At 40.4% G+C, this 24939-nt stretch overlaps 1 protein-coding gene and 1 long non-coding RNA gene across 2 annotated transcripts in view; one reads left to right on the top strand and one right to left on the bottom strand.

Annotated features, from left to right (window-relative positions):
- The window catches only part of LOC119421421 (histone deacetylase 5), a gene marked incomplete at its 3' end in the record, with an annotated part of 271884 nt that overhangs the window by 137132 nt on the left and 109813 nt on the right, over positions 1-24939 (bottom strand).
- LOC119421422 lies at positions 17264-19124 on the top strand. Its single transcript, XR_005187365.1, has 3 exons — positions 17264-17336; positions 18181-18214; positions 19022-19124. It is a non-coding gene; the product is annotated as an uncharacterized LOC119421422 (long non-coding RNA).

Below are 24939 nucleotides of genomic sequence, written 5' to 3'. Positions count from 1 at the left end.
GGTCTGGGTTCCTCCTTTTCACCTGTTGGCTGACTGGAGTCCTGTTTGGGTTTCTTCTCTGCTTTCAGGAAGGCCCAGTTAGGATATCCACATTGCTCTAGAGCCTGTCTTGTGTGGGATTTCTCCTTCTGCCTGGCTCCTGAGCTAGTGGGGACACTGTCTGCTCTGTGATACAGAGTCCTGATGACTCCTAACTTGTGCTCCAAAGGGTGATGGGAGTCAAACTGCAAATACTGGTCTGTGTGGGTGGGTTTGCGGTACACCTCAGTTTGCAAATGTCCTCTATCAAAGACTGAGACCTCACAGTCCAAGAAAGCCAACTTGCCATTTTTTCCATCTTCTTGTGTGAACTTGATGTATTTATCCACAGAGTTGATGTGGTCAGTAATATGTTGGGACTTCCTGAGATATAATTTTAACCCAGGTGTCGTCAACATACCTGAACCAATGACTTGGTGGTGTCCGTGAAAAGGACGTCAAGGCTCTCTTTTCTACCTCCTCCATGTACAGGTTGGCAACAATAGGAGAAACTGGAGACCCCATAGCACATCCATGTTTCTGCCTATAATATTGCTCCCATATGTGAAGTAGGTTGACTGCAGGCACAGTTTCAAGAGTTGACAGTTGTTCTGTGGAAAGTGTGGTCCTGCTGCTCAGAGTGGTGTCTGATGTTAATTTTAAACTGACCACCTCTACTGCATCATCAACAGGAATGCACGTAAAGAGTGATGTGACATCAAAAGAGACCATTGTTTCATCAGTCTCCATGATGACATCCCTCATCTTATCCACGAAGTCCATGATGTTCTGTATGTGGTGTTCTGAGCTGCCAACTAAAGGGATGAGTACAGACGCCAGATATTTGGAAACATTGTAAGTGACAGAGTTAATCATGCTAACAACTGGTCTTAAAGGTACACCTTGTTTGTGGATTTTAGGTAAACCATACAGACTAGGTGTGGCCTCCCCTGAGTACAGTCTGTGGTACAGAAAACGGTCAATAGCCTTGTCCTGCTCCAAAATTTTCAGGCAATCTATCAATTTCTTCTTGTAACCACTTCCTGGATCTCTTTCAGAGGTTCATAAGTGTTTAAGTCACTAAGGAGTGTCATAACTTTCTCATGATAGTCTTTCTGGTTCAAAATCACTGTGCACCTTCCTTTGTCTGCTGGGAGAATGAAGATGTTTTTGTCCTTGCTAAGAGTGGTGAGAGCGTCCCTCTCCTCTCTACTGATGTTGGAAGGTGGTGGTTTGGCATTGCTGAAGCAGGATGAAACTTTGATTCTGAGCTCTTCTGCTTCACCCTCTTTCATTTTGTTGTTGCGGATGGCTGATTCTGTGGCTGTGATCATCTCCACCAGAGGAATTCTACTTGGTGCAACCGCAAAGTTCAGTCCCCTGGCAAGAATCTCTGTCTCCAGCTGGGTGAGCTGTCTGTCAGATAAATTCTTCACCCTTTTTTCTGTCTCCCTGGCATGTAATTGACTACTGGAGTGTTGTCCTACACTGAATGTGTTGTTATTGGAATAGTGATGGTGTTGATGAGCTATTAGTACGTTAAACTTGTTTTGTTGTCGAGTCTTGGACTTGACATGCTGTGCTAAGCGTGCCTGATCTGTACAGTCCATCACTTGCTGAAGTGTGGTCTGATCTAGGCATGTTGTTAGTTTTTGTTTAATGCACTCTACCTTGGCCTTCAAGGCCTCAATAGTAAAATCGGTCTGTCTCACCCGTTCATTCAGCAGCTGGGTTTGTGCCTTCTGAAGGATCTTGCTTGCCCGGTGCCCGCTGACCGAAGATTTTAGTTCCAGGCTCTTGGGAATGATGCCACTTTGTCGACATCTGACGTTGAATCGCAAATGGTTCCTGTAGTCTGCCCTCTTCCTTGCTGTTTTCTCAAACTCTCTAACTAGTTTGAGGCAATCCTGGCCAAAGTGGTTCAAAATATCCTGATGCATGCTCAATAATCCAGGTAGAAAAATCTAAAAAAGTTAAATCTGGTCCTCTGGACATTCAAAAAAAAAAAGCAAAACAACAAAAAAATGTAGAAACGTTTCGTCTCTCATCCGAGAGACGTCCTCAGTCTGAGGAGCTGTATTCAGCTCAGTCTGAAGGAGGAACCCAGACCCAGACCAGTGGTCATTCCATATGTTGAGGGAGTATCAGAGAAACTGAGACGTTTATTTTCTAAACATAACGTCCCAGTGGCTTTTAAACCCCAAAATACATTACGGCAAAGACTGGTTCATCCCAAAGATCTAGTCCCCCGGCAGAAACAGAGTAATGTTGTGTATGCTGTTCAGTGTCAGGAGGGCTGTGCTCAGTCTTACATCGGGGAAACAAAACAGCCACTGGCCAAAAGGATGGCCCAGCACAGAAGATCAACATCATCAGGCCAGGACTCTGCGGTCTACACACATCTCCAGGCCAGTGGTCACTCTTTCAGGGATGAAGATGTGCACATCCTGGATAGAGAGGAACGATGGTTTGAGAGAGGAGTAAAGGAGGCCATCTTTGTGAAATGAAATCGTCCATCGTTAAACAGGGGTGGAGGCCTCCGGGTTCAACTGTCCCCCTCTTACAATGCTGTGATTGCTAGTATCACTCAGCCCTCTGTGAATAGTAAACAGCCATCAGTGTGCTAATGATCCATTGTTAGGCTGATGGTCCTTCTTGAGCATGTGATCAGCTGGTTTTGGTTGTCAGCAGCAAAACTGGTTGATCCACTCTGAGAAGGTGTTATTTAAGAGACTGAGCTGAATACAGCTCCTCAGACTGAGGAAGTCTCTCGGATGAGAGACAAAACATTTCTACATTTTTTTGTTGTTTTGCTTTGTTTTGTTTATTTGAATGTCCAGAGGACCAGATTTAACTTTTTTAGATTTTAAAAAAATACATTTTTTTTAAATACAATTCAATTAAATTCAATTCAGTTTATTTATATAGCGCCAAATCACAACAAAGTTGTCTCAGGGACTTTACAGGAACATTCACATAAAAGCCAATTAGTAAAGTTCTCTATCTAAGGAATCCAGCAAACAAGTTGAATCTTGGCTTCGTTTGCAGTCTCCCATCCTGAGCAAGCACAGTGGCAACAGTGGAAAGGAAAAACTCCCTTTTAAAAGGAAGAAACCTCCAGCAGAACCTGGCTCAGGACAAGTGGCCATCTGCTTTCACCGGCTGGTTTGAGAGGACAGGAAGGAGAGACAGATGAACACAGAATGACATACATAAAATGTTTTTTAAAAATCGTTTCAACCCTCCGTCCCAGACACATTCTGGTCTGCCAGTCTGCCGGGATCGGGGTTCGGCCTTCATGAGCAAGCGAAGCCGGGGTCCGGGCAATGGCCTTCTGCGAGTCAGCAGCTCATATGATCCTCCACCGTGACCAGCGGAGCTCAGAGCCCACAGAGCATGCAAGTCTGGCCCAGAGCTAGAGCCCCGAGTCGGCAGCACGGAGGATCTTCCGTGGTGACCAAAAGAGCTCGGAGTCAGGGAGATGATGCCCTGCACGGCCTGAGGGGGCTCCGAAGCTCCAGTGGAGAGGACCGGCGAAGCTTCATCTAGCTTGTTCTGAATTGTGTCGTAAGCCACCAAGCACAAAAAATGCCTGCACTTCAGCATTACACCACGGTGTTGTTTTTAAAATCTTAAAATTAGGTCCAGTCGTCCCTCGAGTTTGAGTAACGGTAATTGCATATGGCGGATCTTGTGTTGTGAAAACTTTTCTCAAAGCCCTAGTGACTCCACCCCATGACCAATCAGTGACAGACAGTGTTCTGAAGTCACGTTTTGGAGCCGGTTTGGCCCGTTTGGAACCCCAGAGAAAAGGGTCCTGAAAAAAGGGACCGGTTCTAAGAACCATTATTAGTGGAAAAGCCTTGGAGCCATGCCGAGTCGAGTCGAACTGTGCTGTACTATTACTAATGGAAAAGCATATATAGTGTCTGCTTGCAGAACATGACTGAATCCCGATGGAGAAACTAGTTTTTTTAATTAGCGGTTGACAAATCCTTCCTTACATTACCTTACGCTTTCCATCTTTGATTCTATTTGATAGTAAAAAAAGCAACAACAAAAAAACTAGCATTTGACATTTATTTCTTCAGAGTCAGTGATTCTTTATTGTCATTTGCACCTCATGTGGTACATGTGGTGGAGTGAAATTATGTACACAGGGTCCCAGTTACATCCAACAATAAAATGTATAAGAAAAACAGTAATAACATCCAAGATATTGTAGTGAGTCACGTGGGTACGTGTCACTTGTTGTAGTATGACAATATATCCCCGTTTATATGCATACTATATTCACGAGTTCTTCATCTTTCTGACTGTGTAATGCCGTGCATTGAATTTAACAGAAATGCGAACGAGAGACGTTATTATCTTTGACCCATCAAATGAATGGAGTCATTTATTTTCAGAATCAAAGTTTAACATCAAACATTTACATTAATTTGGCAAAATATGAAAATAATAACAGACAGTTTCACAAATAATGAACTTCAAATCACTCGGCAGTGATTTGAGGACTTTGCTTCAGATATTTCTAAAATATCTGTACTGGTTTTGTGAGAGAGAGAAGAGTTTAAGATGAAATGGAGATTTTCTTACAGAGAACTATGTGAGAGAATTAATATCTGTTGACCAGAACGTGCACGCTTCATCAGATTTCAGCTCGCTTCCGGTACACTTTAGTCGAAGAAGAGACCGTTACCTTGTTGATGATAGATCAGCTCGATAGAGAGTCCTCCAGACCTTTCAGCGTCTCCGTTGAGAGCTGCTGAAATCCTTAGATAGTCGTGCGTGGGTTGTTCAAACAGAAGTTATAATTCCAACGTCTCTGACTCTCCTGAATTCTCGAATTCTCTTCCATTCACTTCACCATTCTCCATGAATTCTAACCAATTCTCTTCAGAACTCCTTGAGCACTGCTTCAGAACTGCTTCCGAACTACATGAGAACCGCTCCAGAACTCTTTCAACTCTCAGAACTTCAGAACTGTTTTAGAACTAACTGCACTCTACTAGAACCGGGAAGTTGTCACATTTTAAATGAGTTTACTTCCGAGTTTACTTCAGAGCTTTCTGATTCGTGGATGGACCAGTAAGAGGAGTGGTTTTGACGTAAGGTGTTTATCAAAAGTCGAGGTCAGAGAATGAAATTTGTTTAACAACTGACAGAGAGATTATTGCAGAAAAGCAGACTTCGTGGAGTCTCCATTCTGATTATCTTCTCAAATAGTTAAACATGACATTTCTTCTTCAGTAAACATTTAGTTGACCGAAGCTTCAACTTTCACATACTTACGACTTGGCTCATTTCAGACAGAAAATCAAGAAATGCATATTCAGGTGATTTCTTCTTTGAATGAGGAATAAAAATCATTACTTACTGTTTATGTAAAATAAAAATGAGTAGTTCTTTTCAACCTGTAAGCATTGAGTGAAACTAACACAATTTGATTATCAAAACATTTGTAAGACAGTAATGATTATAGAGGATTGTCTTTTCTGCTTGATTAATTCAAGAAAGAAAGTCATCAGATGGCTCAGACTTATTCAGATCAATGAAAATAACAGTCTCTGTCCATCTGGTAGATTTGAGGTCATCAGGGTCAGATAAGGGTCAGATCATCAGGTCATCAGGTTCACTACAATATGAACTAAGAAAAACATCAACTAAATATACACCAAGCACTCATAACATAAAACATTGAACATCAGCACAAACATGAACATAAGTCTGTGTGAGCAGATGTGCACGCATGAACACATCAACATTGAAACAGATCAGCAGCAACATGAAACAGATCAGCAGCAACATGATGTGATTTTTCACAGTGATTATTCTAGTTAGAGATTCATGAGTCTAACAGCCACAGGGTAGAAGCTGTTCCTCAGTCTAGTGGTTCTACACTTAATGCTCCTCAACCTCCTTCCTGAGGGGAGTGGGGCAAAAAGTGTGTGTGCTGGGTGAGTGAGGTCCTTCATGATGCAGGTAGGTCTCTTCCTGCATCTGGAGGTATAGATGTCTGTGATGGTGGGGAGGCTGACTCCGACAGTCTTCTGTGCAGCTTTCACCACTCTCTGCAAAGCTTTTCTTTCTGCAGCTGTGCAGCCTCCATGCCACACGTTGATGCTGGAGCACAGGATGCTCTCCACTGCACACCTGTAGAAGAAGGTGAGGACTGAGCCTCCCAGACCAGCTTGTCTCAGCCGCCTGAGGAAGTAGAGTCTCTGATGAGCTTTCTTGATCAGGCTGGTGGTGTTGTTGCTCTAGCTGAGGTTGTTGTTCAGGTGCACACCCAAGTACTTGTAGCTGGAGACCACTTCCACTGCAGATCCTCTTATGGTCATGGCTGTGTAGGTGTGTTTGTTCCTTCTGAAGTCCACAATCATCTCCTTTGTCTTCTTCACATTGATGTGAAGGTTATTCTCTTTGCACCAGCTCTCCAGGTGTTCCACCTCTTGCCTGTAGCTGGACTCATCATTGTTTGTGATGCATCCCACCACCGCTGTATCATCTGCAAACTTTACAATGTGATAGCCTGGATGGGTAGCTACACAATCATACATGAACAGAGTAAACAGAAGGGGGCTCAACACACATCCCTGAGGAGAGCCAGTGCTGAGGGTTATGGTGGAGGAGGAGAAGTTGTGGATCCTCACTAACTGTGGTCTGTTTGTTAAGAAGTCTAGTACCCAGTTGCAAATGGAGGGGCTTAGTCCTAGTGTGGATAGTTTGTCCATGAGGGTTTGGGGGATCATGGTGTTAAAGGCGGATGTGAAGTCCACAAAGAGCATACGGACGCAAGAGTTTTTCTGCTCCAGGTGGTTCAGCGCAGTGTGGACCACAGAGGAGATGGCATCCTCTTCTTCATCATAATATCAAACAGGCACACACATCTTTCACAATGTGAACATATTATTGGCATTTTAGTCCAAAGTTACTAAATAAAATTGTTTCACCTGCACTAGTTCACAGATTCAAAACTGTCATGTTTTAACCAAAAGCTGCAGTGTGTGGATTATTAATTAAAACTGCTGACTGCTATTTTTAGGTTTTGTTTGTTCCATTCAGCAACTCAGTCCTCAGTAAGGCAGTGCTTTGAGAGGAGCTCCAGTGTTGGTGCCAACTCTGGCTGCTGTTAAGCACACAAGACAAAAAATTAATAAATAAAACAAGAAAGGAGCTGGAAGCGATGAATGCCAACACACTTTACAAAACCATGCTCAGATCCTTCTATAGCTCAGTTTAGAAATATTATTGCATCTGACTGCTCTTCCTCTATGGACTGACTGCTGTTCCTGGCAGTTATCTTAGTTATTAGTATCATTTCTACTCCTCATCATCATCGCTTTGATTGGTCACCTCTTGAATAAACAGCTCTCTCGGCCCTCTAGCTCATTTAAGGCTGCCTCTCACACAGAGAAGTACAAATCTAAAGAGCAGAGGAGAAATGCATTTGTGTATTGCTGCAAAATGTATTGTACTGCTGCGATGCATTGCTTTTAGCCAGAATTTATGACACTCACTAAATAGTTTGTCCTCACATTATAATTGGACATATTAAGTGGTAAAAGACAGCGCTGTATCAGGTCTTACATCTGTGCGTTTAAAAATACTAAATGCATCTGCTGATGGTGTGTGCGTGCTGCAGAAGCTTGGTGGATGACTCATCTTTGCGTTTCTATTCGAGGCACATCAAACCCTGAAGTCACACTCTTGTCTGTGTGTTTGTGCAGACTACACCTACACCAACAACCATCAAATTATAATCAGTTAGTTAGAATCAGTTAATCAGTTATTATTAGTGCCCAAACAATACTGTATATCGGTAGGGCCGATAATTTTGGCCAGTACAGCCGCATGTGGGCCTATTGGTATCTGCGATGATGATACCGTTTTTGGCTGACACTTTTCTCACTTCTAATTTCCACCCCTAAAATGCTGGAACCAGCTGTAATTGTACAATGTATCCAGCAGAGGGCACATAAAGATTACTTTCAGGGCATGACCATTAATTTTAAGTTTCTCTTTGACATTCAGCACAGACGAAGCAGGGAGCAATAATGTGTTGCACATTTTGCTGAACAGATCATGTGTCAAGTTATGTGCATTCCGGGTGAACTATGAAATCAGTTCTCATGACCTAAAAGAAGGTTAAGAGCAGTCGAAACCACAGATCCCTGCGTATGTGTTCTGACAATGCAAGAAAAGTTCATTTACTGAAACAATAAATCTATTTAATAATATGTAACAGTGTGTGAAGTCTTTCTAATGTACTATGTTTTAAGAGTGTGAAATCCTAGGAATTAAGACTTAATCAATGTTGAAGACATTATAGAGCTTAAATTAAGAGATTTTAGGGAAAGTTTATATTTAAAGTGAATTAACTTTAAATGATTAAGAGTAAATTAATTAGTGTTACTGACTAAAAATGAAGAGAATTAATGGTCACAGGTCAAGTTCACAGCTTAATGTTTGTGCATCAAGTCACCATAGAAAGTGGAAGTCTGAACTGATGTCCAGGCCAGTAAAATGAAAAAGAGGAAGTTATTTGCAGAAAACAGGAAGATTGTAGGGCAGCTAGAGATGTAGCCTTGCAGAAAACAGGAACAAGTTCCCTTAAGGTCGTTTTCACACCAGATAGTCTGGTAGACTCGGTTCAGGACCAATATTCATGACCTTTTGTTACATTTGAGCTGGTGCGTTTACATTCACACTGCACTGTGCAGTCGAGTCAACCTGTTGAACCAACCTATTCCCCCGCTCGCCTGTGGGGGCGCTGCACCTAGAACTACTGAAAGAAATGACACAAAACCTCTGAAGACACATCTTCTTCTTCTTCTTCTGTATATAAAAACGAAGTAGCATCAAGTTTTAGCAGTTTTAGGAGTTATATTTTGTCATTTTTCAAAAATGGAATTAGCATGAGCAGAAGATGAGACAGAAGACCATGGAGAATATTGTTTTTCCACATAAGGCAGCTGACGGCTCCATATAAGGTCAGAGAAATGCGTGTTTGTTTACTCTGTGGAGTGGGGCCCGGTCTGTTTACATTCACACTGTACTCGAACCGCGCTGGAGTTCGCTTCTACCGGACTGAGACCTAGGTTTTAGCCCGGGCTAGAGTTCGCCTTTTTGTTCCGTGACAGAGTTCGATGGCACGTTCATACCTTCCCAAACGAACCGGACTTTCTAGGAAAACGAGCTAGAGTTCGATTAAAGCGGACTAAACAGGGCTAGTGTGAATGCACCCTAAGTGAAGAAGTTCTCTGCAGAAAAACAGGAAAACAGACCTAATGGCAGTCAAAGATAATTTTAGCAATGATAGTGACGTTGAACATGTGATCTGACGTTGTAGAATACCATACTATACCGTATCATAACATACCATTTTATTTATAGAGCACTTAAAACAGCGACAAGGCCAACCAAAGTGCTGTACAAACATAACAACAGGTAACACACAAAGCAATATACAAAATGACGTAAATCAGAAATATAGACATAAAAACGATGCAGATAATGATGACTAACCAGTGTGGAGCATACAGGTTCAAACACAGATCATCTGGTGTTGAAAGCTATTGAATAGTAGTGGGTTTTTAAATGGGACTTGAAAACCGAGAGGGAGGGGGCCTGTCTGACAAGCAGAGGTAACTCGTTCCAAAGTCTTGGTCCTGCTACAGAGAAGGCCCTGTCACCTCTGCGCTTAAGACAAGTCCCTGGAACTGTGAGGAGCAACTGGTCCGTTGACCTCAGGGAATGTGGTGGGACATATGGTTGTAGCAGATCAGAGAGATGGGGGGGTGAAACTGTTCAGCGATTTGTAGATATACAGAAGTATTTTGAACTGGATTCTAAGGTGAACCGGTAGCCAGTGCAGTGAGGCCAAAACTGGTGTAATGTGCTCTCTTTTGCCAGTACTGGTTAAAAATCGGGCTGCTGCATTCTTGACAAGTTGTAGTCGTGCAATGGAGGTCTGACTGATACCAAACAGGAGCGAATTGCAGTAATCAAGCCTAGATATAATGAATGCATGTATTACTGTCTCCAGGTTCTTTTTGGACAATATGGGCTTCAGTTTAGACAGCTGCCTCAGTTGGAAGAAGCATGATTTAACGATCATGTTTACATGATTGTTAAGTTTCAGGGAAGGGTCCATTATCACACCCAGATTAGTGACTCTTTGTTTTTCTGACAGGGTTAGAGTGGATAGGTCGATGCAGTGGTTTGTGATCGTGTCGTTGGGAGGGAACAACATGACTTCAGACTTCTTTTCATTGAAACTTAAGATATTTAAAGCCATCCAGTCCCTGATGTCAGCCAGGCAGTCGAGCAGAGGTTGAATAGAGCATGTGCCATTGTGTCTTAGTGGGAAGTAAATTTGACAGTCATCGGCATAGAAGTGGAAGGGCATGTTGTGTTTCCGGAAAATAGCACCAAGTGGCAGCAGGTATAAAGAGAATAGTCAAGTCAAGTCAGATTTATTTATAGAGCACATTTAAAACAGAAACTGTTACCAAAGTTCTTAACAAAAATATCACAACATCAAATGAAAAGTACCAAGATATATTTACAGCACATGGAATAAAAATATAAAACCAAAAACATAATTAGAAACAATGAAATACTAAATCAGATCACGTTGTGTCAAAAGTCAAGGAAATAATAACAAAAAGCATAAACTCAGTCAGAAACAATGAAATACTAAATCAGATCTGATGACCTTGTGTTAAATAGGAATAATAACAAAAGCATAAACAGAATCAGCATTAATGAAAAACTAGATCTAAAGCTGATCCCCCTGTGTTAAATGTCAATGAGTATAGATGTGTTTTTAGGAGAGATTTAAAAGCAGAGACTGAGGTGGCCTGTCGAATGTCGATGGGCAGATTGTTCCATTATATATGAATGTTGAGTATAATGTAATATGATAAGATTGACTTATCTAATAAGTATTAGACATATGATTATTTTATTATTAACATTGTAGTGTCCACAAAAAACAGGGATAACAGGAATATTTGTGCCTTTTTTTATCTGTAGAATAAAAGAATTTGCAGGCTGTCATGACATAGACTGTCATGACTTTTTTCTCATGACTCTTGCATTATTAGATTGGATCATGTGTGCATAAGAAATCTTCCATGGTACACTTTTATCTGTGTAAATACAAATCATTTTTGATTATTTCAGTGGGACAGATAAGATGCAGGATGTCCAGACACATCCTGGCGCTAGTTTAAGACTGATAACTGTTCCATCTTCCTGTCACACTCTGCTTACTCAGGGGAGGGGAAGAGTAGACAATAATATTTAAACATTTGAATTATTCATTAAAAGTTACATACATAAATAACATATACTATTCAGGTTAAGCAACACTGATTCATGCGAGGGTTGGTAATGGAGCTGTGTACATGGGGTTTTTAATTTCAGGTAATAAAACTATTAATCATTTTATTCCTCCCACAGACAAAACACATGCATGTTAGGCTTTGAGGCACAGGGCCTCCTTAGTAAAGTCCAGATGAGAGCTGTCATCAGACCCTGCAATTTTATTTAATAAAAATAAACACCTCAGCATTTTATCTCAGATGAATCACCTGAACTAACATCCAAAGGAAGCTTAATTGAATATTGTAGACTCATGTATGTCAACAACAAAAACACAATGAAAGCTGAAGAAAAACATTATAAAATCAGAAAACACAAGTTAGGCCTCCTTTGCTGGGGACGTCTGGTGATGTAAGGGGTATTTGCCTGGTTAAATAAAAGTCACGTTCAAACACACACACACACACACACACACACACAAACACACATACACATATATACACACACAGAGATAGAAAGACATCGTCCTTTCAGACAAACACTACGTTAAAATGTAACCCAGTTCACTTTCACCCTCGAGTAATTAACAGATAAATGGATCCACCTTAATTATGGACCGTTTTAAATGGCAATACAAGACGACATTAACTATGGGATTTAACAGAATGTCTTGAAAGAGTCATGATGAGAGCTGGAATTATCTTACAGTCAGAGACAGAGATTCTTTATTGTCATTTGCACATGTGGTACATGTGGGGGAGCGAAAGTATGTCCACAGGGTCCCAGTTACATCCAACAATAAAATGTAAAAGAAAAATAATGATAATAATATAATAATAATAATACTTTATTTATAAAGCCCTTTAAAACAACCACAGCTGCCACAAAGTGCTGTACATATAAAATCAAGAACATTTAAATACATAAAAACAGTTGTTAAAACATTAAGATCAATAAAAGTAATAAAAACAGTGCAGATCAAATTCAGTGTGTACTAAAAGCCAGGGAGTAAAAATGTGTTTTTAAAAGAGTTTTAAAACTGGACAGTGAAGGGGCTCGTCTGATGGGAAGAGGGAGATCGCTCCACAGTCTTGGAGCAGCAACAGAAAAAGCTCTGTCCCCTTTGAGCCTCCGCTTGGACCTCGGCTCCTCCAGGAGCAGCTGATCAGCTGACCTGAGGCACCGAGCAGGAGAGTACGGGTGAAGCAGCTCAGAGAGGTAGGATGGAGCAAGACCATTTAAACTTTTAAAAACAAATAAAAGAATCTTAAAATGAACTCTAAAATGAACAGGCAGCCAGTGGAGTGAAGCCAGAGTGGGGGTCATGTGCTCCCTTTTTTGAACTCCAGTTAGAAGCCGAGCAGCAGCGTTCTGGACCAACAGGAGGCGTCTGAGGGAGGACTGGCTGACTCCAAGGTAAAGAGCGTTACAGTAATCCAGCCGAGAGGTGACGAAGGTGTAGTGAACTAAGCCTCAGGTCAAATCTGGCCCTGAGGGCCTTCCTGGGACAAGAACTGTCATTTCATTGATTTGAGTCCAGAAACACAAAATAAAGTTCATCCAGAGACTTTCTAAGTGTGTCCTGCACTGATCAATTGAAAGAACACTCTCTTTTTTATTATCATTACTATTTTACAAATGTCTTGATAATCAAAGTGTGTTTAGTTCAAGCCATTTTAAATGTTGAAGTGAACTACTCATTTTAAATCAACTGTGAAACAGTATAAATGATTTTTAATCCTCATTCAAAGTAGAAATCTAGTTAATGTCTGTTACAGAGTAATTATTCATTTTCTTGATCTTCTGTCTGAAATGAGCAGGTTGTAAGTCGGTCAAAAGTCAAGTTTCGGTCAACTACATGTTTACTGGAAAGAAATGTCATGTTTAACTTTTTCAGACAGATAGAAGGAGAACTGGCACCAAAAAGTCTCGGTTTCTTCAAAACATCTTCTGTCTGTTCTTAAACAACTTAATCTTTTTCCTTGACTTTTAATAACCCCTTACATCACTAAAACCACACCCCTGTTGGGTCTATCGACCTATCAGGAAGTTCTCAGAGGAACCGGAAGTGACCTCTTTAAAAGGTTCAACACTTCCTAGTTCCAGAGAGAATGCTGAGAGTTAGTTCCGAGAGCAGCAGAGTTCAGAATGCTGGAATGCAGAATGCTAGAGAACAACGGCAACTAAGCTGAACAACGTTCCAGGGAGGACCTCGAACGAGAAGTCTCTGAACGAGAGAAGTTCAGAGGAACTATGAAGAAGTCTGTTCTGGGATAATCTCACGACTCCTGAGGTTTTAGCTGTTCTTACGGAGACGCTGAAAGAGTTGATAGGAAACTCTACACCGACGCCGAAAACTATCATCTGCAAAGGTAAAGAGTCGATCTCAACCAAAGTGTACCGTGGGTTAAGCTGATTTCCAAAGGAGCGTGTTGTCGTTCTGGTCTACAGACCTACATCTTATACAGACACATACATCTTCACCCATCTCTCTCCATTTAAACTCCATTTCCCATCTTTAAAACTCTTCTATCTGCCAGTAATTAATCCAGATATTTTCAAAAATGTCTGTTGTAAAGCTTAACCAAGATACCATGGCCGTATGGTTTCTGATTGTAAAGCTAATTAATTAAGCTGTTGTTGAAATCAATTTGCCAAATTAATGTAAATGTTTGATGTTAAACTTTGATTCTGTTAATAAATGACCGCATTCATTTTGATGGGTCAAAGAAAATTAACGTCTCACGTTACATTTAATCGTTCAATGCACGATAGAACTCAGTCCAGAAAAATGAAAGAATCCGTTTAATTTATGAATAATATCTCACAGATATATGTTCATTTACATCTGGTGGCCTCGTACGGTATCATAAATGGACTGTTATTCGTGTAACAATTGAATTATCATGTTGGCATATCTGATCTTAACTGAAACTAGCTTAAGAGTGCAGGTTGCTGTGTGAAACGCAGCGTTTTGCAGCTGTGGGGTTCAGAGAAAGTTTACAGTTGTGGTGTTTTGAAAGCTGAAAATAACGTCAATGGGTTTCATTTTAAAGCTGAAATGTACGTCTGTTGTGTGACAAAGCTGATGAGCTGTGGAAAGCGTTTGATTATGTTTAACCTGTGGTGCAGAAAGGGGGTTCTGCCCGGTTCTGTTCCGGCTCGGTTCTGATTCGTTCAAACGAGTCGTTTGCATGATTAAACTGCTTTTTAAAAACTGAGCACCGTCTCAGTGAGCTTTTGGGAGTTTATTCGTCACATTTTTAACAGAAAATTGTGCATTTTGACAGTTTTAATGACGAAAGTTGACCGGACTTGTTCAGGCTAAATGCTAACACGCTAGCTGAAAAAACGATCCGTCATTGGCTGAAAACCGCTGTTTGAAACGCCCTGATTCGCTGGAGAGACGAGTGACGTGTCTGTCGTCACTTCCTCTGATGTCAGGTTGTAAAACCCACCCCTGCCGCTGCTCTGTCATTGGTAGATTCAGTCACGTGACCCGGAAATGAAGCTCGTCTTCATAGGGAATTTCAATCTGCTGTTTAAAGTTGAAAAACGCTTTAAAGTTGGTTCTGATTCGCTGTTCCGATTATTTAAAGCCTAATCGCTGAAACTTTGCCACGTTTAAGTTTTAAATCCGTCATTAAATGGTGTTTTTGGACCACGCTAGCCGATGCTAATTTAAGCTATCAGCTAACGACCGGATGTCACCAAAGCCATAGGAAGTCATCGCGACTCCTAATGGTCGCCACTAACAGTGTCAGGGTTAAAATAAAATAAGGTTATACTGCCACCTCCTGTTGGAAACTTGAAATCACAGTTTCACTTCATTTTTAGGATATTTTGGTGAAATTAAACGTGTTTATTTCTGTCAGAAGCATTTTTGAGTTAATAAACGTTCCTCAAGCTGAGTTATTACTGTTATCTTGCATTTAAAAAGTGATTAAGGTATTTATGCCCAGAAAGGCATTTACTAAGACATTTTTCATTCACTGATAATTCCTCAAAAGGAGGTGCAAAATGAAAAATTAGAAACTTTTTAAAGATACAGTCCAGATATTCACAGAGTTGATAAAGTTTACTCATTTGCTGAAAAGATAATACACGTTTAATTGCTAGAACACTAAATAAGAGTAATTATATCTGAAAAAGGAAACTTTTCTGATTTATTTTACCACCTAAAACACCACATCTTCCTATTTAATTTTTAAATAGAAGATAATGGCAGGAGAAGAGGAAAACGTTGACCCTTTAGACTCCCAGTCAGAAGATGACAGTCAACAAGATGACATCATCCAGGGAGCTTTAAATATTTTAACAAACCCAATTATTGGCACACAATTAGAACAGATGGATGAAACTCAAAGAGCTGAAGAGCTGAGAAGTTTAGCAAAAGGAGCCACGGTTAAAGAGAATAAAAAGCTGAGCCTTGAACGGCTAGCAAAAATTTCTCTGCTTCTCAAAGACAAATTGGATCAACAGGTTGAACAAAATGACGTGCTGTCTAAAGCATATGCAACAGACAGAGAGGCTTATCTCAAATTCATGACACAGTCTAAACTTGCTGAAGAGACCGGTGCACATGAGTTAAAATGTGAGAGGGACCTCTCACAGAATAACCTTACTTTACAAGCTCACTCATATGAGGAGAAATTGAAGGAAAGGGAGATCATGTACCAAAAGTTGTGCTCAGACAACGATGCTCTACAACAACAGTTGCAAGAAGCATCAAATGCTCTGAGCGGATGCAAATCTGAGATAGACGCGCTTAAAACACAACTTTACCATGCAGAAAGGAAAAATGGTGAGAGGCATGGACTGAATGTGGGGACACACTGGGTTTCAGACCCAAATCTCCTTACATCACACACACCTCCACCCTTACCTCAAGTGGTAGAGACAGACCTGAACAGGTTTCCACTACCAACCAGGCAACAGAGAGCATTGAAACTTCCTCTTTCAATAGATGATCTTCAAAAACTATCAAAATATGTACAACGCTTTGTACCTGGACCAGTGGGTTCAACTGGAACAAAAGCGTATCTCAAAGACCTTGATTTCAGACTGAGTGGTTATCCTAATGCTACGGTTGAGGATAAAATCAGTCTGATAAGGCTCACTTCGGACAGAGAGGTGTTCACCTTCATCGAGCGTCAACCTGATGCCACGAGAAAGGATTACAACCTTCTGTGTGAAGCTTTGATAAAAGAGTACGACCCCTGCACGGGACCTGCTGGTTTCCCAGCTGCTGACAAGGTCACGCAAGGGAAGCATGAACATCCAAAGGTTTATTACAAAAGAATCTTCCAAGCTTATTTTGGTTACAGAAATGAAACCGGAATGGAGGAAGAAGAAGGTTTTAAATTTGTTTTCAGCAAAAATCTCCACACCGACATTAAATTGTCAGTACAAATGATGGCAAATTTCAAAGAAAAATCCATCAATGAGATTAAACAGTGTGCTGTGAATGTGTTTGAGGCATGTTCTCATGCTAAGACGCCCATAAAAGTGTTTCCTGGTGTAAAGGTTAAACCCCACTCCCTAGAACTGGAAGGACGGAGTGCATCGCCGCCCCCTCCTAAGAAAGGCGAGAAAAAGCAGTCTTTTCAAACTAACAAACCGCGTCATGAAGGTGCACGCTGGGACAAAAAAGCTCCTCTTTCAGAGGATGAACGTGATTATCGTAAATGGGGTGTGCGTACACTCTTAACCCTGATATCAATTGTATTTACACTTTTTAGTAATCATTAATTATTATTTTATGTTTTGTAAAAATGTTGTCTCATTACTAAATCAAATAAGTTGACTGTACTTTTTTACTAAAATATAGAGTGTAATGATCTTGTTAAGCAGAGATTACTAAAGATGTTTTGATTTTGAAATGAAGGGGAGGGGCCTATTCAAACTCTGCCCTGCTGCACATGTTCGGGCAAGTTCCACCACTGCGTCGCTACTACTGTCGGACTTTGAGTGAAAGTGGATTGGTAAGTAACAAATATTTTAGATATTTGTAGACATTTCTCTATGTAAAAGATAGCTGTGCTCCACGTGCAGATGTAACTTAACATTACAGTAACAGCCGACCGTTATCGTAATTTTGGTAAAGTTGAGGGTTTTGGAGTGGTGAGCGCGAATGCTCAATGAATAGTGTGCTAGGATTTAGCTTAGAGCATGCTAACTTTCTCAGTTCACAGTTTATTACGGAAAGTTGCTTTAGGAGAGATGTAGGCTGCTGAAAGCAACCTTTATAGCACAAGTTCATACCGAGTGAATCCTGTCTGTGGTATATTTTTTTATCTTTAATGCGCTCCAGTTGTATCAAGTCAGCTAATTTGTATAGTTAGATTAGCTTAACTTCACGTTGCAGCACGTGCTTGTGTTAGCTAGTTCACGTTCTATACGATTACGGTCTGACTGAAAATGTAATGGACTTGGTCATTAGCTGGTTTTTAGTAGAGATTAGTTACATGAGCAATATGTGACAATTGTGTGTGTAGAATAGTGCAGCAGTTAAATAATTTGGAGCCACGTTGAAATCCTGAAGGAGTAAAGAGCTATGGTTGTTGCCAGCTCCCCCCCATCACCAGACTATTAAAATAAAGTGACAATAACAAGTTATTAACTCTGTCAATTGTCTGCAGATAAAAAGGCAAGCCCAACTCATTCTGCATTAATTTTAACTCTAAATAACGTTAAACAAGAAAACTGAAATTTCTGTTCTCAGCCAGAATAATTAAAGGGCGAGAATATTTCAAAGTACCATATTTCCTTGATCTTTGATGACATATGGTCATGGATAAGTGTGCTAAAAGTTTTATTTTTTTACAGGTTTGTGTGAAGATGCAGTGGAGGTGCAAATACTGTGAGTTTATAACAGAGAAAAGGGTTACCTGTTAAAACATTACAGGTTAAAACATGGAAGCTTCACCAGAAATATTACCTTTCCTTGCTTACATCGCTGTCTTTCCAATAGGAAGCTGCCATTATAGGACCCAAATATATTTGTTACCCATCCAGACTGTCAGCACAAACTGTAATTTTACCTTGTAGGATATGAGAGTTGCTGTCTACAACTACCTCTATCTGTTAGGTAAGGGAAATTGTATTGTGAGCAGGTCATTATTGCAAAATTAACCCCAACAGCCTGATGCAGGACTCAGATTTCAGATTATCCTGAACGGGTGTATTATGCAGTAATGCCCTGCTCACTGTGCACTATTCTGCTTATTAAAAGGTTACTTGCCAACAAAAATCCATAATTTGACACAAAATATTAATAGTCTTCTATAACAATGGTCTGCTACACAGAAGTAACAGACGTTAGAATGCTGAAATTTACAAATCATAATTGAATAACAAAGCTATTTAATAATATATATTGTTGTGGAAGCCATCAGTGCTTAAAGTGTCCATTTGGATTCACAGAGGTCACACAACCACAAACAAGCAAAGCAATAGACAAGCAACTCCTGAGTTGTGCGCAGTACATAGACTTTTTGTCCAAAAAAAGGTTTGACTAGAAAAATCTTGTTTTTTTAGAGGCCTTTGCGTTTTGCATCTGACCATGTATACACCTGTGCTTTTTTTTTTGCTGCCCTCACACTGGTGCTTTCAGCTAAGGTTATTAGTTGTTGAGATGTGATATTGGAACATTCTCTGTATTTTGCAGGTATGCATGGAGTTCAACAGGATTGTTGGCAAGAATCTCAAGCAGGAATTCTATGAGAGCATCGATCGACATAGTCCTCGTCTTGTCGAGATTTTTCGATCCAAGAGAGGGAACATTGGCCAAGTGTTGACACAGCTTTCCCAACAGACCAGGGTTGGTCCTATTGTTTTCAGTAGCTCATGTCTTCAAGTGTAACTATTCATTTTCATGCTTCCCATAGATTATTGAAATGTTAGATTTTAAATCAAAGGTTGGAAAAACAAGGCTGCGAGTTTCTGAACTTCACTAAAACTTTCAGAGAACTTCAGTACAGCCTGCTAGCTCTTCTCAATGTTGTAACAGTACGTTAATTAACCATGATGCATGTGTTCTTAAATTTTAGGGAATGCCTTCAAAAGTCCTTGATATTGATGTTTATGAAGCTGTGGGAACTTCACACTGTAATGCAATCATTTGCTCATGTGTGTTTGTCATTTTACTGCCCAACAGACTGCAGAGCCAACTGATATTCGAACACTGGTGCTCAGAGGACTTCCTGTTATTCTTCGTGACAACCCCACAGACTTCTACAAACCAGCCTTTGTAAGTAATTTTATTTTCTCAAAAATTACCTAAAGGAACATTGACAGCTCAATTTTGAATTTTCTCTTATACGTGGTTCTCATGGGTCTTTGAAATTCTTGAAGGTTTGCGAGTTTCTGGAAAAATCAGTGCAAGGAAAGTTTATGAAAATACACAGACAAATGGATCATTGGACGTACTTGAATTTATTTTTGTGCAATAATTAATATTTACTTTGCAATAATGTTTTGCAGGGGTGTTGTATGAGCTATTTATCCAAAGTCAGTGTATTACTTGCAGTAAGTGGCAGTCGACGCGACCTCAGTTTGGAGAAGCAGTAGGGGTACCAGTGTAGGAAACTAAGCAACGTACTGCTGTGGACAGTGTCTGCAGAAACATTGTTTTAGCCACTTAAAAAAAATCAATACCAGTGAAGTGTACATTATACTATTATTATATTATATATATTATATATTAATATAGAATATTTTCACTGTTTTACCTTACTGTCATTCAGACTTCTTACATACAATAACTGTTGTATACGTTATATAAATATTGCTCCTGCCCAAACAAACTCCATAGGCATAGTTAGTCATTTTACTTTGCTGAATACAGGAGCTGCTCTTCTACTGCTGCCTCGATCTGTTTGATTGGGTTATTTTTACTGAATTCACTGAAATCACACAATAGCACAAACTAACAGTGACATGGTAGACCAGTAACTCTTGTGTTCTGTGAGGTAAATTTATTAATCTCGTCTATGGCATTTGGTTGGTGTGAAGAGAGCTCTGTAACTTACATTTCAAGTCAGAAAAGTCATGTCAGACAGCAATGTAAGGTGCTGAAAATATACTAAATATGCGTACACTGAAACAAATAGATTTTTCGAGGTGTCTAAAAGTACAAACTGCTGCTGACCATGTCCACAAAAGTACACTGCTTATCTTCTTACACTGATCGTCCTGCTGCTTCTCCAAACTGGGGAAATGCTGCCCACCATCTACTGTAGGTAACATGCTGACCATCTGTAAGCACCTCAGGCAACCCCACTTTAAAAAAATCCAAACTATCCCTTTAATTTTAATTTATGTCTTATGCTATGCTCTGTTGAGTTCATGTCATAAACTCTTATGCTTATGTTTTATGCTATGCTGTTTCATGAGGGAGTGGTGGAGTAGAGGTTAGAGAATATGGGCCAGTGATCAGAAAGTCACCGGTTCAACTCCCCGGATTAACAATGTCAAAATGTGGGTGGAAAAGGTGAAACATCCACACCTGCCTCAACCTTCATTTGCCCCACTCTGGGCCCTTGAGCAAGGCCCTTAACCCCACTATTTGCTCCCTAAACAGGTCTCTTGAAATTAGTTCTTGTGACTCAATGAGACTATCTGTAGAAATAAAGGGTAAATAAAAATGTTGGAATTTGAGCCGAGACAGATGTGGGAACCCTGATGACAGTTCCTGTATTTGAAAAAAAAACCTGTGAGCATAGTTTTAAACAATTGAAAGAATACGGTATTGTTCCAGTTACACTAGCACATGATCATGTGTCCTTTTGTGGAGCTCAAACTAATACACAATTTACACAAGGAAACTAGGGCTGCATGTTGTGATAAAACAGAAGATATGACAAATATTGTAATTGGTTTATGGAAATCATTATTTTGATCAATTATTTATGGTTGTTTAATGATAATTGTCTCTGTTGTGCTCATGTCATTTATTAAGGACTCTGATTATGATGACTCGTTCCGCAACATTGATATTGGGATGCTCCTCGTTGAACCTGAAGGTACTGTGCCCTCATCCTGCTTGCATCTCAGTCCAGCCTCTCAGAAAATCATCATGGAGGGAGAAGTGGTGATGGCCAACATTCAAGACCTGCCAAAAGCTATGTGCATTCTCTTTGGACTTGCATATGCTATGCATTTCAACTACCCCAGTTCTATGAAGTCCACATTCCAGTTCATCCAACAGATATTTTTTGAGCTGGGCCAAAGTGAACTATAACCAAAGTTACAAACATTGAAAAACCAGCTTGCGATGTAAAGAAACGTCTATTGTATTGTGTCATTGAACAGTTGGGATTGAATATAGTCTCAGTAGCCACGCTCTTACCTACATAATCTAATGCAGTTCAATGCAACAGCTCTACAACAACGGTTAGCTGATAATGTTCAGTTTACAATGTTATAAGATACATGAATGTCCAAACACTTATGTTCTTCAGTACAGGATTGAGAAGTGTATGCTCAGGATTGGATAGATAAATCTCAGTTTATATAATACAGTTTGAGGAAAATTCAGCACATTTCATGTAAATGTCCAGTCAGTGTTGATGGTAAAAATAGTCAGTTGAAGCATTAAGTTGAAATGTGTGTGCTCGATTGAACAAAAAAGATTTCCTGCTCACAGAGCTATGCAGTAGTATCTACCACACTCCTTGTCTGCACAGAGGAGAATGTGAGAATTTTAAGGTGAAATAACATGTAGTTCTTCCTTAACAGCAACATCACAAAATATTTAGCTTCATAAGTTTTCAGGAATTTATTGCTTCAGTTGACTGAATTTACCAACAACACGGACTGGACTGTACATTCACATAAAACATGCTAAATCTTACCTTTATCACATTTTATCTGCTCCTTTTCCAGTTGAAGATTTAGAAGACTGTCTAATTTTACTGTGTCCAGTTTTTCACAAGGATACACAAGTTATTGAATGCTGCTGTTTTTGTATTCCTTATTTAAACAATTTATAATTATGTCAAGCACTTTTATTTCCTACTTTTACTTGACTTTTGGATGACAAGCTGTTTTTTTAATAGCAATTATTGTTTTAATACTTTTTTTTACTTGAGCCAAGCTTGATGACAAATTGCACTTAAAATGTTCTTTTGCAGCAATTTTCTGTAAAAATTAAATATATTGGAACATTATAATGTTTTGTTTGATTTCTCCCCTTTTGTAAAATTTAGTGTTGCATTGAATACAATTTGAAGATCAAAAGAGTACTTAATTACAGTAGAGGAAAAGTTATTACTTGTTTTAAGAAAACATAAGTAGCTTTAAATAATGTTATATTGGTTATTTGCTTTATATGGTTATGTAAATATAACTTAAAATGGTAATTGTATACAACTATCACTCTTAACCCGAACTAGTTGACTTTACTAGAAAATCGCGTGGAAACCCGTTGCCTTAAACCATTCTAGTTTTTACACAAAGAAGAAACTAAACATGTTTAGTTGTGTTAACTTGATAACCTCAGTACAATGTAGTAAATACATTTAGTAGTCACTACTAATCAATTTTAGTAGTGACTACTAAATGTATTTACTACATTGTACTGAGGTTATCAAGTTAACACAACTAAACATGTTTAGTTTCTTCTTTGTGTAAAAACTAGAATGGTTTAAGGCAACGGGTTTCCACGCGATTTTCTAGTAAAGTCAACTAGTTCGGGTTAAGAGTGTAGGACGCAAAGATATGGGATCCAAGAGGACCCGTATTATCAGGGGAAGTCCGAAAAAGGAACCCCCAAAAGACGTACCTAACCGTCCCCCACCTCGGACGAAACGAACCGAGGCGAATAAATCACAAAGGTTCCAGAAACAAGGCCCTACACCTCTGAGCTCGGAAGAGACAGAGAAACTACGCAGGTTGTTAGAAACTTTGAAACGCGCTGAGACGGGAAACCAACCTGGAGCACTATGCAGTGATGTAATCACTATTACATCTGAGGGCGCGAATGACAACATTACAGATGTCGGTGGAACACACCAAGATATTGCTGTTGTTGCCTCCAACAACCCCTCATCGGAAGAAGGGGGGGTAAACTCACACACAAACGATGACGAGTCATCGCAAGCTGAACACTCAGAAACAGCTACCGCTGTGCTGACGGTTCAGACAAACCGAGATTGCACAGACAAGGCTGAACGTGTGAAGAAACGTCAGAAAAAACGTAAGAGGTTTCTGTGTAACTTTATCAGAAGGGGGGTCGCCAAAAAGGCGTACCTGTCAGTAACACTCGAAGGAGTCCTCACACACGAAGCACTCCTGGACGGTGGGACAGACATAACAATTATGTCAGCTAAACTGTTCGAGGAGCTGAGGACAGCTGCTGCCGGTGTTAACAGGATAATACCTCTCACAGAATGTGCTATAGAAATGCAGGGTCTCTCAGAGAAGAGGACAACCCTGACAGCTATAGCAATGGTTCACATGCAGGTTGGCAAAATGACACTATACCACCCGGTACACGTGTCTCGTGTTGACTCATTCCCATTTTTGGTTGGCCAGGATTTTATAAATCGCTTCGACGCGATTATAGATTATGGTGATCAAACGATGTGGGCAAAAGTGAGCAAACCACTGCCAATACAAATGCCTCCGGAGTGTGACCCAAACTGCCTAACAGCAGGTACCGCGGAAGGCGCAAAGGACTCCTCAGCCGAGGACACGAGCCCGGTTAGTACTCCTCTGAAATCATGTGAAACCAAAGAGACCCAACCGGTGGTCCAAACTCTGACCCAACAAGACAGCCTCCTCTGTGAGCTGAAGCAGTCAGAGTCCACCGAACACTACCTACCACTGGTGGTTAAGGGTGTAGAGATCCAAGGATCCCACACCAACGATGCTGTTCTGTCTCTGTGGACAGATAAATCAGCAATTAACCGAGCTTTCTATGAAACCTTGGTTCACAAACACGTTGGTCTAGAACTAATTAAAAAAGCTTTCCGCTTTCCATTAGTTCCCAATAGTTCACAGGTAATGACCGCAGAAGGAGTCATTAACCTAAAACTGAACTGGAACCAACGAGAACTGGTTCACCCGTTTCTCGTGATCCAAAACTTACCACATGCAACCTACATAGGCTCTGACATTTTGGTAAGGTTGGGTGTCCATGAGGACACCATCAACAAGGTGCTGTGGTCCCTAAAACCAGCCACAAAGGATCCTCCTGTGCTAGATACAGCAAACCTTAAGGCTGGGCAGACCATTCCAGAGGCCTGCCAGGTTGCTAGCAATCAAACCACCATAGTACCACCTCAGGTGATTAACCTAATGGTGCGAATCCACATCATAGCTGGACAAGCTATTAGCCATAAACAGGCATATTTTCAACCTTCTCCTGCATTTTTCAACTTGGGACTGTCCGTGGAAGCCACGAACCAAGTGAGCCTTGACTCAAGGACCACATCTATTGCTGTGTATAACACAGGCACGGATGAGGTGATGATCCCAAAAAACACTTTGCTAGGATGGTTGATTTCAACTGATTTTCATGATTTTGAACTAGGCATTCCATTTCTGGGAGGACTCCCAGATAACCTGGTACCGAGTCAAGAA

Source organism: Nematolebias whitei, chromosome 15, assembly GCF_014905685.2.
Source record: "Nematolebias whitei isolate Nwh7 chromosome 15, NemWhi1, whole genome shotgun sequence".
Taxonomy (NCBI): Eukaryota; Metazoa; Chordata; class Actinopteri; order Cyprinodontiformes; family Rivulidae; genus Nematolebias; species Nematolebias whitei.
The sequence above is the reverse complement of the archived record's forward strand: the minus strand, read 5'-3'. Positions and strand labels throughout refer to the sequence as shown.